General features: G+C 40.6%; 1 long non-coding RNA gene across 1 annotated transcript; it reads left to right on the top strand.

Annotated features, from left to right (window-relative positions):
• Positions 1-9,130: 9,130 nt before the first annotated feature.
• Positions 9,131-10,734, top strand: LOC119779812. The gene is made up of 2 exons (XR_005280293.1): positions 9,131-9,475; positions 10,047-10,734. It is a non-coding gene; the product is annotated as an uncharacterized LOC119779812 (long non-coding RNA).
• Positions 10,735-18,244: the final 7,510 nt, after the last annotated feature.

Genomic DNA, 18,244 nt, shown 5'->3' with positions numbered 1-18,244 from the left:
CAAACCCCAAAAAAAACAAAGCGGTGAGCCCTGAGTCCGAGCGGGTGACCCCTTTGTCCGACCCCAGCCCTCGCCCAAACGCTCCCATAACGCCGCAAAAATACTTTTTACAGACATATGGCACCGTCTTCCACCCTATTGGCCCACCCAAACTCACTGTTTGGCATTTAAAGGGTTAAAAAATCAAAAACCGCCAGCATTTAAAGGGTTAATAACAAAATCCGCACTAAATTCCCGGTTCGGGCACACTTTTGGCTAAAGGAAAACCAAAGGGCTTGACTGCCATCTAGTGTGTCTGCTCCGTATTGCAGATCCGGCCCCGTGGCCCGCTTGACCCCCACCTGGCACTCTTTGAGAACTACCCGGATGGCAAAGCGGACCTTCCTGCCAACTCGGACGCCAGCGGGCAACTTGGCAAGAGAAAAAAAGGGACAAAAAGGACCTGATTTTCCTGGCCCCTAACCCTAACCCTAACCCCTAACCCTAACCTAACCCTAACCCTAACCCTAACCCTCAGCAGGGTTCTGGAGGGTGCATGGGAGTTTGCCCAACCAGTTTACATGTGTTTTGTGGATCTGGAGAAGGCATTCGACGGTGTCCAAAGGGGGGGTCCTGTGGGGGGTACTCTAGAAGTATGGAGTACTTGGCCCTTTAATAGGGGCTGTTAGGTCTCTGTGTGACCTGTGTCAGAGCCTGGTCCGCATTGCCGGCTGTAAGTCAGACTCATTTCCAGTGAGGGTTGGACTCCACCAATGTTGACCTTTGTCACCAATTCTGCGGCCAGGATGAGGATCAGTGCCTCCAAATCCAAGACCATGGTCCAAACCCGGAGAGTGCCTCCTTCGGTTTGGGGAGGATGTACTGCCCCTAGTGGAGGAGTTTAAGTATCTTGGGGTCTTGTTCACGAATGAGGGGAAGATGGAGCGGGAGATTGATAGGCAGATTGGTGCGGCATCTGCTCTGAAGCGTGCGCTGTACCGGTCTGTTGTGGTAAACAAAGAGCTGAGCCAAAAAGCAAAGCTCTCGATTTACCGGTTGATCTACGTTCCTACCCTCATCTATGGTCAGGAGCTTTGGGTCATGACTGAAAGAACGAGATCCTGCTTACAAGCGGCTGAAATGAGTTTTCTCCGTAGTGTGTCTGGGCTCTTCCTTAGAGATAGGGTGAGAAGCTCAGTCATCCGGGGAGGACTCAAAGTAGAGCAGCTGCTCCTCCACATCAAGAGGAGCTAGTTGAGGTGGCTCGGGCATCTGGTTAGGATGCCTCCTGGACATCTCCCCACTGCATGAAAAGTGGGATTTTCTTCAATATGCGGCACTGTAGATTGTCGTGGAACTTCAGGTTAGCGGCAGTTTACGACAATTTGCAGGCTTCGCCGAAAACTCCCGTAAATTGTCAGAAATTGACGTGGACTCTCTTAGGCAGTGTTCCCCCCATGCCTCCCCCCATGGAATTCTAGGGGAGGCTTTAACATGTAAATGAACATGCTGTGAGCTATACAAATGCAAATCAGGGTTGCAGGGGGAGTTTTACACCAAGTGACATTTTTCTGAAACGTAAGAATACAAAGAGATCAGGCTCAGTATAGCCTCTTACATTTTAGCTTGAATTGATTTATTTAATTAAAGTATAGAGACCAAAACAGATCTTTAGCTGACAGAGCAATACATTTAGAGCAGTAATTATTTTTAAAAAAATTTGCATTTAAGATAAAAAATAAAATGTTGTCTGTCAATATGCTCAATTCACAATTACTTAAGTGGAAAAGTTTCAAGAAATGAGTCTGAGATGATTCACTTTATAACATGGCGCATTATGCTGTTGGAAGTAGCCATGAGAAGATTGGTACACTGTGGTCATAAGGTCCGGCCAGGTCAAGATCCGCAATTGCAATCGCACCAAACAGGAAAAAGAACATCGACAAATTCTGATTCGTCAAATTAAAATATAGCAGCAACAGATCGGTGACTAGAAATTATAGCACAATTCTTATATATATATATAAAAAAAAAAAAAACTAACACCGTTTATTTCAATGATTGGATCCAAACTATTGGTTATTCACCAACGAGGAAGCAGATTTCTCATCTCCATCAAAATATTTATTTTATACCGAGGGACTTAAACTTTAATCAAATCCATTCAAAAGAAACTTCTTATTACAGGAATGAAAAGAGATGCGGAGTTTGGAAGTAGTGAACAAGTTCATTCAAAAAAAAAAGCAGTTTTGAATTATCCTTATCCCCGTAACAAAAATCTACAAAAATATATATATATATTTGGGCAGAAACTGAACATGTGCTGGATGATGGTGGGATTTTTTTAATATGTCATATTAAATTAAGCGCTCACAGGGTTCATACAGGAATGAGTGACTCTAATTTAATGCTATTTTAATGCTATTTGAAATGATTTTAATGCCATCAACAAGAACCATGTACACAAGTTATTAGTGTACATGAAATATGAAGGAGCTGTAAGCAGAGTTCCATGACTCCTGTATGTATGTAAACACACACACACACACACATATACGTATATATATATCCTCTAGCTTTTTCTCCGCCTGGAGCGATATAATATATCTGACGAAATTGTTTTTATAAGCATTTTTTCTTAAAGAATTATAAATACTTCGATAAACATATTTAAATAATTTTAGTGCCAATTAAGGCCTTGATTTAAAAAAAAAAAAAGAATGATTATTTAATTATTTTTATTGATCCGCGGAAACTCTGGTTCATCTCGCGCATGCTCTCTACGATCTCGAAGAAACTCAGAGCGGCGGGGCTGGATCCACAGTGGAGGATGGATGCTTTGCTTTGTGCAGGCGGTCTGGAGCGGAGAATCGGGGATTTCGGGGTAAAACTCTTGGACGCGATGGCGACTCTGCATCGAACAAGACGAACTCAAAGAAGAGATGCTAGCGGTAAATATATGTTCGATTACTGCCTGATAAGCTAAAAGCAGCCTAGCCTAAGCTACGGCTAATAGCGGCTAATAGTAGCCTTGCAAGAACAAGCTTTATTAAAGTGTATTTTTTGTGATTCACAGGAAGCAGCACGCCGTCTTAACAACTCGGAGACTAATTGCAGGCGCTATGAACCGGAGCAAGGGTAAGATTTAAAGAATATGCTTTCATTCTGCGGTAAAAGGCAATGGATATGGATGGATACCGATCATAGCTTTACATTTTGTTTTCACAGACCTCCTATTTGCTCGGAGCCATACAGCAAGTCCAGATTTGCACGATGTTGATAAAGACGACATTGTGTGTAAGTGACTTGTTTTAATGTTTTCTCCTTCCTTGTTACTGTGACTTGCGTTTGATTTTTTATTCATACCACTCTCATTTAATTGTTTTCCAGCTGCCTGTAAGACGTATTTTCAGACGGTACGCAGGAGCTTCAGATATACGCAGCCAGCCAACACGCTGCGTGCGGAGGCCATCTGCTCTGAGTCGGGCCAGAAGAAAGAGGGTAAGACTTTATTTGGTGACTATTTTTCAGGTGCATTAATAGATGTGTTGTGTCCATACGCAGTGCGCTGATTCATTGTTTTGTTTTTTTCAGCTGCTGAAAGCGAGGCAGAGTGTGCTAGCAGATGAGGAAGTGGAACTCTGGAAGTCCGCCTTCCTCGGCGGTGTCTCTGGATGGATTGTACGGTCGGCGCCATTTCGTAGGCCGGATCTCACTGAACTCTGTGTTAAGCTGCAGTCCCGGTTAGAAGCGATGCCGAAGTACAGGGCCGCGCACAGTAGGCGTCTGCACATCGGACCTGCCTCGGACGGAATGCTGCCAGTTACCTCCAACCCCGAGGAAGCAAACGGACCGTTCACGGACTTTTGATTTTTAGAAAAGCATGTGTTTGGATACGCGTTGTATGTAGTTGTGTGTGTTTTAATAAAGCTCTTTCTTTGCATAAACAGCTTCCTGGCAAATGTTCATTACCTGTATAAATTCATTCATGTCCTTGATGGTAGCATAATAATTGTGTAGTTGTGTAGGATAACATAAATACACACCATATGAATGAATAAATATATGAATGAATAAATATATGAATGAATAAATATATATATATATATGAATAAATATATATATGTAAATTTATATGTAAATATATATATATATATGCCAACCAATCATGAGCGACTTTACTTGTTTAAAAAGAAGTGGTTCCGTCCAATACTCAGTAAGAAAATTAAAGCCTGGCGTGGCCACGTGTGGTTTTGCTGCCAATCACGAGCGATTTCATTTGTTTGAGAATAGTGGTTTCAGCCAATACTGAGTAGGTTATTCAAGCCAGACCTGGCCAGCCGCGCGGGTTTGCTGCATTCATATGCTAATTAGGGCCATTAGTACAGCTGATCGCTCTCCACATACGTCATGGTACGTTTCCGACAATTTGTGGCACGACAAACGCGGACAAACACGGGTTGCAAATTGTCGGAAACTGACGAAAATCAGGCAGATCTGCGGGAGTTTACGGGGACGAAAATCTCACTTTTCATGCAGTGCCCATGTGAGGTGTTCCAGGCATGTCCCACCAGGAAGAGACCCCAGGGGAGACCCAGGACACGATGGAGGGACCCTGACTGACTGACTGACTGACTGACTGACTGACTGACTGACTGACTGACTGACAGACAGACAGACAGACAAGTGTCAGGGTTCCTGTGTGTGAGTGAGTGGAAGTTATGCATCTCTTCCACAAAGGATCTTTGTGGAGAACCTGGGTAGTCTACACAGGTGAAGATAATCTTTCTCATCAGAGTGCTGGACTTAAAAGAGCAGCAGAGCCTTCACTCAGTGCTGGTTTCTTGTGTTGTTGATGTTGATTTTTGCCTCTGTTCCCCTTAGACTTTCATTAAATCACCAAAAACCCATCTGTGCTTACTCCTCCCTGCATTTGGGTCCTAAAAGCCTCCACACAACCAGACAAAAAGCCTTGTTTTGGAGGAGATTCTGATCTATGCCTCAACAATGACCCTGAGAACTCCCCTTTCAGGGGCATAGACCAGTATTGAGTATTGCAGGCTAACAAAATCCTCAATGACTCCCCATTACTAAGGGGCGGATCTGTTCTTCCTTTTTTAACTTCTCTGGAATCATTTGGATGACTGAGAATCTCCTCCAGCACTTTTAGATTAGATTTATTATTAATTCAATTCAATTCAGTTTATTTATATAGCGCCAAATTCACAACACATGTCATCTCAAGGCACTTTACAGTTCAACCAGATCATACAGTGAAATTGATACAAAGTTTTCTATCTAAGGAAAACCAGTTGATTGCATTGACTCATCGATGCAATCAACTTATCACTTATTATTTCAGCTACATAATAAGAAATGTTTAATTAAATTTTTCTGGATTCCTGCTCATATAGATATAGAAGGACATGAAGTAGACATACACAGATTTGTCATTTTGTGTAAAACAAAAATAAATTTTGTTTGGAAACAGCTCACTGGACAATTTCACCTTTTTAAAAGTGCAACCTTGGGAAAAAAAAGTAAAGGAAATATATAAAAACAGTAATATAAACATATGACTGTAAGTTTACAGTTATAGCATTTTTTTGTTCTGTAATCATATAATATATTAAATACTATAAAATAGAATACAACAACCCGTTTTACAAAACATTCAGCAGTCTAATGGCAGTGGGAAAGAAAGTGTTGTGGAATCTGCTGGACCTGCATTCAATGCTTCCAAGCCTCTTCCCCAAGGGCAGCGGCAGCAGATAATCATGACACTGGTAGAGATTTATATAAAATTCAAAGGACTGTTGGAGGTAACAGTAGTATCAATGGAAGGTGGAAAGAAGAAATAGTCATATCTCCATTTAGATTTGGTCATACTAGATTGAAAAGTTATCTTTTTAGAATAGGGAAACATGGAACAGGGACCTGTATTCACTGTAATCAGATGAAAACAGTGGAACATGTGTTATTAGAATGTCAGTACTTAAAGTCAAGACTAAATAGAGAGAAAACAGGATTTTCTATGATAAATCTTTTAGGAAATGTATCAAATTCTGTTAGAAATAAATTAAGATCTGTGTTTCCTGTAGAGGTTCCAACCTTAGATGCCCTAGCCACAGCTACTCAGATCCGTTGTTTTTAAATAAATGCTTCTGACGTTATCCAGCTTTCTGTCTTGCCTGAATTCTGGGTCCAAGGTTCTGGTTTTTGACAGCAGTTAGTACCACATACCTGAAATACGTTAACATCTACTTCCATCCGCCACCAACAGTAGGGGGAACCCCGATTTACTGAATTTTCTTTGTCATCCTTTTCAATACACTGACACTAGTGGAGATTCATAATTATTTTCATTTATTTATTTATTTAACAGGGACAGTGCATATTAAAACACATTCCTGCAAATGCACCGGAATTAGCCAAAAGGCTATTTTTCATCTGTTGTCCCTGGAAAGATCTTAAAATTGTCTTCCTAAAAAAACACAACAGTAAGCATGCTACAATGTAAAATACAAATATAAAAATAAATAAAAACAGCTATAACTCCTCAGAACTGATTTAAAAATACAGAATAAGTTTTTGCTGGACTACAGAGATTCATAAAATAGAATAAAACTTTTAAACTATGTACATATAAATATATATACATACATACATACATATACATACATACATACATACATACATACATACATACATACATACATACATACACAAAGCAGAGACACAAGTGGCAGCATGGGTTGTTATTGATAGACATTCAACTAATGCTGACATGACTGATGTGTTATGAGCCAATTTTTTAGATGCTTTTTGAAAATAGTGTATGTTGTAAGTTCTCTGATGTTCTGAGGGACAGAGTTCCATTCCTGAGATGCTTTAACTGCAAAGGCTCTTTGACTAAAAGCACTTTTACGCAGAGGAACAACACAGTCGCCTCTAGCCGACCCACGTGTTACTGTTGGTGTGTTCCTGAGTTTTACAAACTGACTGAGTGGAGGAGATGACAGACCATGGATTATTTTGTAAAACAGACAGAGGTTTGCATACTTGAGGAAGTTTTCCCAGCTTAGAAGCTTATGTTTTAGTAAAATGTCACAATGGTGATATTTTGATGGTTTTTTATCCAAAATTTGTATTGTCTGTTTGTAAAGAGATTCTAAAGGTTTTAGTGAGGTTTTATTTGCCTGAGACCAGGTTGTAAGACAGTAGGTGATGTGCGACAGAACCATACTGTACATGAACATTTTAGCTGCCTGGAGTGACAAGTTTGACTTTATGAAACGGAAATTTGTAATATTGAATTTGACTCTATTGCACCTTTTTGACCTGGGATTTAAACGTTAGTTAAGGGTCTATTTGGATGCCTAGGTATTTGAATTTTGACACAATTTTTATTTTTTCCCCTGTCACATAAATATCTTCGACATGATTTGCATTGTTGGATTTAGAAAAATACAATGAAACAGTTTTATTTACATTAAGTTTTAAGCAAGATTGATTCAGCCATTCAGAGACTTGGACCATAGACTGTGTTAGTTTTTCAGCAACTTGTTTTGTGTTTTTACTATGAGTATAAATGACAGTATCATCTGCATACATCTGGATACAGACATCTGAGCAAACTGAGGGGAGGTCATTTATATAAAGTGAAAATAGCAGAGGGCCCAAGATAGAACCTTGAGGTACCCCTGTGGACATGACGAGAGGCACTGAGAGATAATCACTGATCCTGACTGACTGTGAGCGATTCGAATGATATGACTCTATCCATGTTAGTAGTTTCTAACACTACCCGTTTCAGTGTGTATATCCGCCATGTTGGCTAGCCAATGTCCCAGAGTGATGTCACACAGCAATTGGCAAAAGACTGTTTTTTGTTTTTGTTTTTTATATAAGAATGCTTTATATTTGATCTTTGGTATCTGAATGAGACTCTGATATTGACAGTAATTAATGACAGAAGAGCACTTCCAATAAAACGTTTCACCCGATCTTTAAAGATAATCTTCAAAATTAGATTATTTAACTCCACTGGAGGAATGAGAGTAATTATCACTGGAGCTCATCCTGCAGTTGCTGGATCACTCCTGCACAGCCTCAAAGATTAAATAAGAAAATAGTTGGGATCCAGACAAACTACTGAATTTATTTATAATTCAGAAAACTTTAATTTTTTTCTTAAAAAACAGTAAATGTTAAAGGACTGCTCTGTTTGCTAAAATATCCTATCAAGAAGGAAAATGAAGACCCCTAATCTTCTCTGCCTGCCATCTGACCGCAGCCTTTGTCATATAAGACTGCAGTTGAGACTTATTTAGAAACCACAAAACTGGACATCCTGGCCACTAAGCTGTGAAGAACTGGACATCCTGGCCACTAAGCTGTGAAGAAATAACAGTATTTCCTCACAACCCTGTCCTCTCTGACCACTTTCTAATAACCTTCAGGATTACTTTAACAGAGTTCTCCTCCCCCAAAAGAAGGTTCAATTTTAGTAGATCTTTATCAGATAGTGCAGTTATAAATTTTAAAGAATCTGCTTCACTTTCTCTCTCCTCTGTGTCACTGAGCAGTGCTGCAGAGTGCAAAAGCTTAGCTTATTCCCCTTCACAGGTTGATGATTTTGTTGATGGGGTTACTAGTTCTCTGCGTATTGCCTTAGACAACGCAGCTCCTTTGAAAATGAAAACCGTTAAAAATAGAAAGCTTGCTCCTTGGTTTAATGCAGAGCTGCGTACTTTGAAGCAAAATGCTAGGAAACTGGAGAGAAAATATCGCTCCACAGGCCTGCGGGAGTCCTTCCAAGTCTGGAAAAATGGTTTACTGCTGTATAAGAGGACCCTTTGTAAAGCAAGAGCAGCATACCTCTCCTCATTAATAGAGGAGAATAAGAATAATCCTAGATTTCTTTTTAATACAGTTGCCAAACTCACCCAGAGCCATAGCTCTGTTGAACCGTCCATTCCACCTGCTCTTAGCAGCAATGATTTTGGTTTAGACTGCTTTGATCCAGTTGAACTCTCTGAATTAGCAAAATTATTGTCTTCATCTAAGCCTTCAACTTGTATGTTAGATCCAGTTCCAACCAGGTTATTTAAGGAGGTATCGGTCTGTGACAGTGTACGTCACTTCCGCAAAAGCGCAATTCATTTTGGGTAGTTAGCGCCATTTCTGTGGTGAAGAGACAGCAGCAACGAAGAAAAGAAAACTAACAGAGAGCAGACGTGTTCTAGTTGCTTCTTTGGAAATAACGGGACACTGGTGCTGCGTCAAAGGATGCAATAGTAATTCTAAACAGAAAACAGCAGACGGGGCCTTACGGTTTTTCGTATTCCCCACTTGGAAAAAAAATACAGACCGCAGACAGAGGACTTAACAAAGAGGCGTCGGGCTCCGTGGGTCGCTGCTGTAAGAAGGAAAGACATCACGTTTCATAAAATATCTCCTCATGTTCGTGTTTGCTCTCGGCATTTTCACAAAGGTAAGTCCTTATAAATATACACTAATAGAAATCAACACGCTGAAATGGTTTGCTTATAAAGTTGCAGGAGTTCATGTAAACCTACTAAAACATGCTGTGGAAGAGAAGCGGAAAGTGATGTTTGTTTTATTTCTTTTTTAGACCGCTAAAATTTAATAAATAATGCATTATCTGTATATAATCATTTACACAATCTGCAATACAAATATATTTTTTATGAATAAATATATATAAATACAGTGTACATATAAAAACACTGTACATATAAAAACACTGTACATACCCACTCATCAGCCAACTCACTGCATTTATTCATCCTGTGCAATCTACTTAAGTTTATTTATTATAATCCTTTGTTCGTCCTGTAAGCTTTTCAGTTTATTTATTTACCTCTGGCCTTACTAGTCCGATGTACTTGTGCTGTTTCGGTATAGCAAATTTCCCCACTGTGGGAAACATAAGCATATCATATTTTATAACTCATCTAATCTAATGGGCTCTGTTATTAAGGTGCTTTATATAGTGTTTTGGATAGATGTGTAAAACACTCAACCTTTCATCTACTTTGCAGGTCAACCCGCATATGAGATGATGGAGACTGACCCAGACTGGGCTCCATCCCTGCATCTGGGCCACACTGACATCAGACCAGCAGACACAGAACGCTCTTTAAGACGTGGTTATCGGGAACAGCTGAAAAAGAATGCCCTGCAAGCAACTGAAACGGGGCTCCATCAGGCTGATGAAAGGACAGGAAGGACAGACAGAATGTAACCTGTGTGTGCTCAGGTGTGCAGAGATGAACCGTCTTTTGGAAGAAAACGGAGAGCTGCGGCGTGAACTTGATGAGCTACAGATCTCTGATTGCTTCTTTGGAGACAGTAATGAAAAAGTCAAGTACTATACGGGTCTACCAAACTTGGCAACCTTTATGGCCTCTCATGTCTGCTCAAAATAAAATTCTCAGTCCATTTCAAATGCTTCTGTTAACCTTCATGCGTCTGAGATTGGATCTGCCCTCACAACACCTTGCTTATCTCTTCTGTGTTTCACCAAAGACAGTGTACAGAACATTCAATGAAATGCTGTCATTTTTATATGCAAATCTAAAGCGTGCAATTGTGTGGCCAGATAGAGACACCTTGCACAAAATTATGCCTCATCAGTTTGTGGAGGCCTTTGGACATAGAGTCACAGTGATTATTGACTGTTTTGAAATTTTCACAGAGAAACCAGCTAATAAATGAATGCAAGATCAAGTACTGTTTCAACTTTATTCTTCTTTTTTTATTCTTCTTTTCACACAAATAGAATTTTGCTTTTTTTAAAGTTACTTTTGAAAAATAACAGCAAAACAAATATAAGTTTCACCATCACTTCAAATATTAACAATGTTTCTGAGGTTGTAAAAATGTGTGTACAATAAAGAGTGGATTTGAAATTTGAAACAAGTGTTATTATTATCTTTTCAATCAAGCAGAGAATTTATGAAAATGCAATACAAAATCTCAAATACATAAATAATGCAGAACAGTGCAAAGCTTCAAATGTTTTACTTTTTCTTCTTCCCTCGTATATAGCAGATTGCTCTTTAGATTAAATTAGAAGATTTTCATTTTCCCAGGACTTGTTTTCACTGTGGTCTGTGGTCTTCCGTAGAGATATTACCTAACAGGTGATATCTGTAAAGAAGACTGCAGATCCCAGTGAAAACAGGCCTGGATAAAGTGAACAGCAAATACAGTGTGCAACTTATCAATGTGCAAAAATTATGACAAGTTTTTTCGTTCAGCCTGATGAGCAGCACAAACTGCTCTAGTAACTGCAGCTATCTGTGCAACTGCCCACAACATCTGCCTTGTCACTATAATAATAATATATTATATCGTTCCCTAGCAGCTTTAGAAAGTTTGTCTGGGTATGGTATCCGTTCAGTTTTCTTGTTCTTTTCCATTTAACTGATAATCCTCACTGCTGGCAGCGCTCTCCTCTTGTTTTCTGCTGTTTTGTTTTTCTTCCGCTCACCACAAAAATGGCGCTTGGGGGCGTGTCAGTCACGTGTCTGACAAAGACCGATTCCCTTTGATCTCCTCCTCCATTTTAGATGTGATTAATCTATCTCTGTTACAGGGATATGTACCTAAAGCTTTTAAGGTTGCTGTAATTAAACCTCTGCTTAAGAAACCGTCTCTTGACCCAGATGACTTGGTCAATTATAGACCTATATCCAATCTTCCTTTCTTATCCAAAATTCTTGAGAAAGTAGTTGCCAAACAAGTTTGCGATCACTTCCACCATAATGAACTTTTTGAAGAGTTTCAGTCTGGCTTTAGAGCTCATCATAGCACTGAAACAGCTCTGGTGAAAGTCACTAATGATATTCTCATGGCCTCAGATAATGGACTTGTATCTGTGCTCGTCCTGTTGGATCTCAGTGCTGCATTTGATACAGTTGACCATAATATTCTTTTAGAAAGACTTGAATATTTTGTTGGAATTAAAGGAACAGCACTAGACTGGTTTAAATCTTATCTATCTGATCGAATTCAGTTTGTTCATGTTAATGATAGATCTTCAACACGCTCAAAGGTTACCTGTGGAGTACCACAGGGATCAGTGCTAGGACCAATTCTCTTTACTTTATACATGCTCCCAATTGGTAGAATTATTAGACAGCATGGGATTAATTTCCACTGTTATGCTGATGATACCCATTTATCTGTCTATAAATCCAGATGAAGCTAACCCATTATATGTTTTTATAATTATAATTTTTATTTTTTCTGACACTTTTTATGTTTTGTACGGTGACCTTGAGTGTCCAGAAAGGCGCCTTTTTAAATAAAATGTATTATTATTATTATTATTATATAGATTACAGGCATGTCTTGGAGACATAAAAACCTGGATGACTCTTAACTTTCTGCTTCTGAATGCAGACAAAACAGAAGTTATAGTCTTTGGACCAGAGTCTCTGAAAAAGAAACTGATTAGCCAGTCACTTCATTTGGATGGGATTAAACTGATTTCAGATAATAAAGTAAAAAATCTTGGTGTTATTTTTGATCAGGACCTGTCATTTAAATCCCATATCAAAGAGGTTTCTAGAATTTCCTTCTTTCATCTGAGGAACATTGCAAAAATTAGAAATATCCTGTCCAGGGGTGATGCTGAGAAACTAGTCCATGCATTTGTTACTTTAAGGCTGGACTATTGTAATTCTTTACTATCAGGAAGTCCACAAACTGTAGTTAAAAGCCTTCAGCTGATCCAAAATGCTGCAGCCAGAGTTCTAATGAAAATTAAAAAGAGAGATCATATCTCGCCCATCCTGGCTTCTCTTCATTGGCTTCCTGTTAAATCAAGAATAGAATTTAAAATCCTCCTTCTCACATATAAAGCCTTAAATGGCCAAGCTCCATCTGATATCAGAGATCTGATTGTTCCTTATGTTCCTAACAGAGCACTTCGCTCTCAATCTGCAGGTTTACTAGTGGTTCCTAGAATTTCTAAAAGTAGAATGGGAGGCAGATCTTTTAGTTCTCAGGCTCCTCTCCTGTGGAACCAACTACCAGTTTTAGTCCGTGAGGCAGACACCCTGTCTACTTTTAAGGCTAGGCTTAAAACTTTCCTTTTTGATAAAGCTTATAGTTAGGGTGGCTCAGGTTATCCTGAGCTATCTCTATAGTTATGCTGCTATAGGCTTAGACTTTTGGAGGACATAGGGACCCCCATTTCATCATTCTGCTTCATTCTCTCTCTGTTCTCCTATTCTGCAGAATCTGTTAGTTCAATCTCTAACCTTCTGCTCTCTCTGCTTTTCCTCAGAGTAGCTTTGCCTCGTCTGTTCCTGTTTGGCTGTGACGTCATCCTGGAAAGAAACATCAGCTGTGCTGCTTCTATCAACACCCTTGTTAATAGATGTTGGAGATCGGCCTGTTTTCCAGTGTGGTCCTGTTTCTCTGACCGTGACTGAGTGGATGTGCTCTCTTCGTCCTCTGGCATGCGAGCTGTCTTGGAGCTCGTCTGCCTGGCTGTGTGTTTCCTGGACGGGGCCGCCTTTTACAGCTGCTTTTTGTATCTCTGCTTCTGTCTCCTTGAACCCCAGTCAGCCTCGGCAGATGGCCGCTCACACTGAGCCTGGTTCTGCTGGAGGTTTCTTCCTTTTAAAAGGGAGTTTTTCCTCTCCACTGTTGCTACAAGCATGCTTAGTGTGGGGGATTGTATTTGAGTCAATGAGTCAATGCAATCAACTGGTTTTCCTTAGATAGAAAACTTTGTATCAATTTGACTGTATGATCTGGTTGAACTGTAAAGTGCCTTGAGATGACATGTGTTGTGAATTTGGCGCTATATAAATAAACTGAATTGAATTGAATTGAATTAAGCTAACTCTGCTAAGTGACATCTGCAAACAAGCCTTTTAAAAACGACTTGCCTCCACCCAGTGTCTGGCCCCCTGGTGGCCTGAATTAATAATGTTTTGTCACCTTATAACAAAGCCCAGTCAGACAATGATGCGGTATTAATTGGTATTTTCTTAGATTTGTCTTTTTCTCTATTAAATAATACGATTATCAGGATCAATTTTGTCAAAGCTGCTCATGTTCAGACTTTATAGGCCTGCGCTTCCTGCTGTCACAGTTGCTAGGGAACCAAAGTTACCCTGAGGTCAGACGGTGTCATGATTTTTATCTAAAGTCTGACCCCAAGATGCAGAAGACCAAACCGAGAGACCAGGGAAAAGTTAAACAGCTTTATTTAGGAAAAAAGTGATGAAACCAGTGCTGCTCAGAGTAGAAGGGAATGAGTCCAGTGTTGCTCTGAACACTGCTCAACGGGAACTGGAAGGTGAGGGGAAGACACTGCGGTTAGTTCAGGCTCAGTGGGAAATTTGAATCTTAGGTTTAGAATTGGAGGAAAAGGTTGCAGACTCACTTCTCCAGGGAAAGGTGTCCTTTATAAGGTCACAGCCCCACCGTCCCCCCTTGCCCTCACAGACAGCCCTGCTCCCATCTCCAACGTGGAGTCCTTCCGCTTCCTGGGCACCACCATCACCCAGGACCTCAAATGGGAGTCGACCATTAGCTCCCTCATCAAGAAGGCCCAGCAGAGGATGTTCTTTCTGCGGCAGCTAAGGAAACTCAAGCTGCCAAACTGGATGTTGGTGCAGTTTTACACCTCCATCATTGAGTCCATCCTTACCTCCTCCATCACCTTGTGGTACGCTGGCGCCACCACCAGGGACAGATACCAACTGCAGCACATTGTGCGCTCTGCTGAGAAGGTGATCGGCTGTAAGCTGCCATCTCTCCAGGACCTGTATGTCTCCAGGACCATGAGGCGTGCAGGTCGCATCACAGCCGACCCTTCTCACCCTGGACACAGTCTGTTTGAACCTCTCCCCTCAGGGAGGAGGCTACGGTCCATACGGACCAGAACCTCCCGCCATAAAAACAGCTTCTTCCCCTCTGCCGTAAGACTCATGAACACATGTCAGACTCCATAACCTGCCCATGCCATTTACACTGCTCTATATGCACACTGCTCTATTTGCACTACCTTGTAAGATGCTATTTTACTTTTTACTTTTTATATTTTTTATCCATATTTTTATCTTAAGTGTATATATTAGTCTATTTTATTGCATGCCTTATACCCACAGTGTTTTAGATATTTTTATAATTTTATTTACCTATTCCATATTATATGTTTCATGTTGCACGATTGTAACATAAAAAAATTCCTAGTTTGTGAACTCCTTCACTAACAATGGCAATAAACCTGTTTCTGATTCTTATGGAATCCAGACTGTGAGGATTGTACCAGAGGTTGTCTTGTTTGGTGATGGGTGGACTGGGTTACTATGACTGTGGTTGTTCCTAAGTGAATGGAGAAGCTGACTGCCACTCAGATTTCCTGCAGTACTTGAACGGGCTGCAGTGCAGAAGAAACCTTTGCTTGGTGTGAAGCTCAAACGACCTCTTGGGGAAAGTGGGTCCAAACTTCCTGTTTGGAACCCCAGCTCAGTTGAACCTTCCAGAGAGAGAAGGACCGAACAAATCCAGTTTGCAGGATTACTTCCTGCCGAGAGGCAAAGACAAAAACAAAGTTAAGACTCAGGTTGACAAAAACTCAGTTTGACTCAGTTTGACTCAGCTTAGCTAGATAATCCAAAACTGGCAAACAAAAACTCAGATTAGACTCCGCTAAACTAAGCATGGCTAGAGTACCCTGTATTGGCAAACACTCTGGCGTCGAGGTAGTGGGAGTCAGCAGCTTAAGAACACTCCACAAGTAATAAGGCAATGAACTGCAGGTGTGCAGGGAGACCCAATGAGGATGGGGGACCACCTAGTGGAGGAGGCGAGGAACCACAAAAACAGACCACACAAATTGGATTCCTGACAGACGGGACAGACGGGCTGCTGAAGGCTAGACTCACTCAATTCACAGCTGATCACTTCTGGCCGTCATCATCCTCTTTGATATGGGATTTAAATGACAGGTCCTGATCAAAAACACCAAGATTTTTTACTTTATTATCTGAAATTTAATCCCATCCAAATGAAGTGACTGACTTTTTCAAAGACTGGCTTTTTCAAGACTCTTAAAGAGCAGTTAACCGTTAACCCAGACAATGTAGATTTCCTGTAGGCCTGTAGAGCCCCATTTTCTCTCTAGTTTCACAGTATTTTGCTTCAGAGTGCACAGCTCTGCATTAAACCAGGGAGCCAGCTTTCTATTTTTAAAGTTTTTCATTCTCAAAGGGTCTGCGTTGTCTAAGGCAGTATGCAGAGAACTAGCAACCCCATCAACAAATTCATCAACCTGTGAAGGGGAATAAACTACACTTTTGCCCTCTACTTATTGTTCAGTGATGCCGAGGAGTTAAAATTATGGTTGGGTTTCATAACCAAGTTTGTCTAATTCGGTTCTGAGGCAACAGGGTTTACTGTCAGTCTGCCTGGTCCAGGACAGGCCCCGCTGTTCCAGGTGGGAAATTGTGATGTCATGACTGAACCATAGAAGCTGTCTACCACTTCATGCTAACTCTTTGGCTCAAGGACTTCTAAGGTTGAATCTTGACCTGTTTCATCATCCTCCCTGTTCATTCCTATTGATGGGATCTGTGGTTTAATTTGTGTTCAGCAAAATATTTAATTAATGGTAAAATCTCAAACAGCTGGCGTTATAGCAGTCCTGTTAAATAAACTCCTGAATACAAAGCTGCCCCTTCTCTGCCTGTAGGAACAGGAACAGGTGGAACTACTTTTCTTTGTGGAGAAGGGGCAGAAGAACACAGGCTTGTTTACCGTCTGTTCATCTCCCAGTTAATCAGACCCAAACCTATTCAGGGCACAGAAGGTGTGGGAAGAAGATATTGCACAACTGAAGCTAATGAGGAGAATAAAAGGTTGGCCAACAGTAATGGTCCCTGGAGGCCTGACATGATTGGGGCACATGAAGCAGTTCAAACACAAAATATCTTTTGTTCATTTCCTACAGAGTGAAGGTTCACAGGGAAGCATTATTATGCAGACCCGGGCCTATGACAAGAGAGCTCCCCACCCTTTGTGCTGCAGGTCAGAAAGATGTGGAGGAGGGGCACAGCAGGAGGAGGTGTTTCCAGCTCATTGATGTGAATTGACTGCTGGCCCAAACTGGACCAGAGTGGCTGTGCTCTGCTTGATTTCTACAGAAAGCTCTTAGGAGACCTGTGTCAGCTCTGAAGCTGCCAACTTATCCTAAAAATAGTGATGCTGGAAAGAATATGAAGAAGTTTAACACCTGTCAAATAAGAAGCTATCATAAATAGGATTGGGAATTGATAAGATTTCCATGATTCTAAATCTCTTATCGATTCTGTGAAACCTGGGACATTCTATTTCTGCCTGCTTTGGCGAAAGCAGAAGGCAGTGAAGGGGAGCTGCCAGGCTACCCATCTCCTCACAGTCATCTAAATCTAAAGAAGAATGCATCTGTTTAATGAAAAAAAGCATTACTGTACAATTTCTGGAACTAAACTCATCTCTCTCTGATTTAAATAAACGAGCGTCACCTTTCTCTCGCTCTATGAACTGCAGAGCAACTTGGTAGCATGTTTAATAACCCCAAAGAGAAGAAGGAAATGGGTTTATTTCCAGAAATGGCATCTGATTTACTAGGAAAAACATTAAGCTCAGCCAGTGATATAAAATTAGCTACTTCCCACCAGAGTTTCCTTCATGCTCGTTGTAACTTTAGCCCGGTTCCTGAGGAAGCAGAAGAGGATCCAGTCCATGTGAAACACGAACTGTAAGGCCTTCGCCGGGCTGAATAGAACATCGGAGGAGGCAAAGGTTTTCGGTCATATGGGACATCACAGAGCTGGAAAAATATGACTGAAACTTTCAAGGTTCATTTGGAGCACAGGTGATATCAAACACGACTCACTTTAACCATGTCACAAGTTAAAGGGACTGTTTCTCCATCACTTATGGACACAACACTAACACTTACAACTGTTAGTGCCGATAACCAGGAACTGAAAACATTTAGCTAAACGGATTATGAAAGTCAGGACATGAAAGACAATGTAGATCAAGATATTATCTTCTATGACATTGTTGATAACTGCTGCTACAACACAACTGATCAATTCAACAGCACAGTTCAAATAGATAATACGTTTTCTATCATACATTTCAATAGCAGAAGTTTCTATGTAAACTTAACAACATCAAAGACTGACCTAGTTTAAAAAGCCAATCAGCATCATAGCATCTC

The sequence above is a fragment of the Cyprinodon tularosa genome, unplaced genomic scaffold (assembly GCF_016077235.1).
Source record: "Cyprinodon tularosa strain WSP-4 unplaced genomic scaffold, ASM1607723v1 ctg1516, whole genome shotgun sequence".
Taxonomy (NCBI): domain Eukaryota; kingdom Metazoa; phylum Chordata; class Actinopteri; order Cyprinodontiformes; family Cyprinodontidae; genus Cyprinodon; species Cyprinodon tularosa.
Note: the sequence above shows the minus strand (reverse complement) of the source record. Positions and strands in the feature narration are given on the sequence as shown.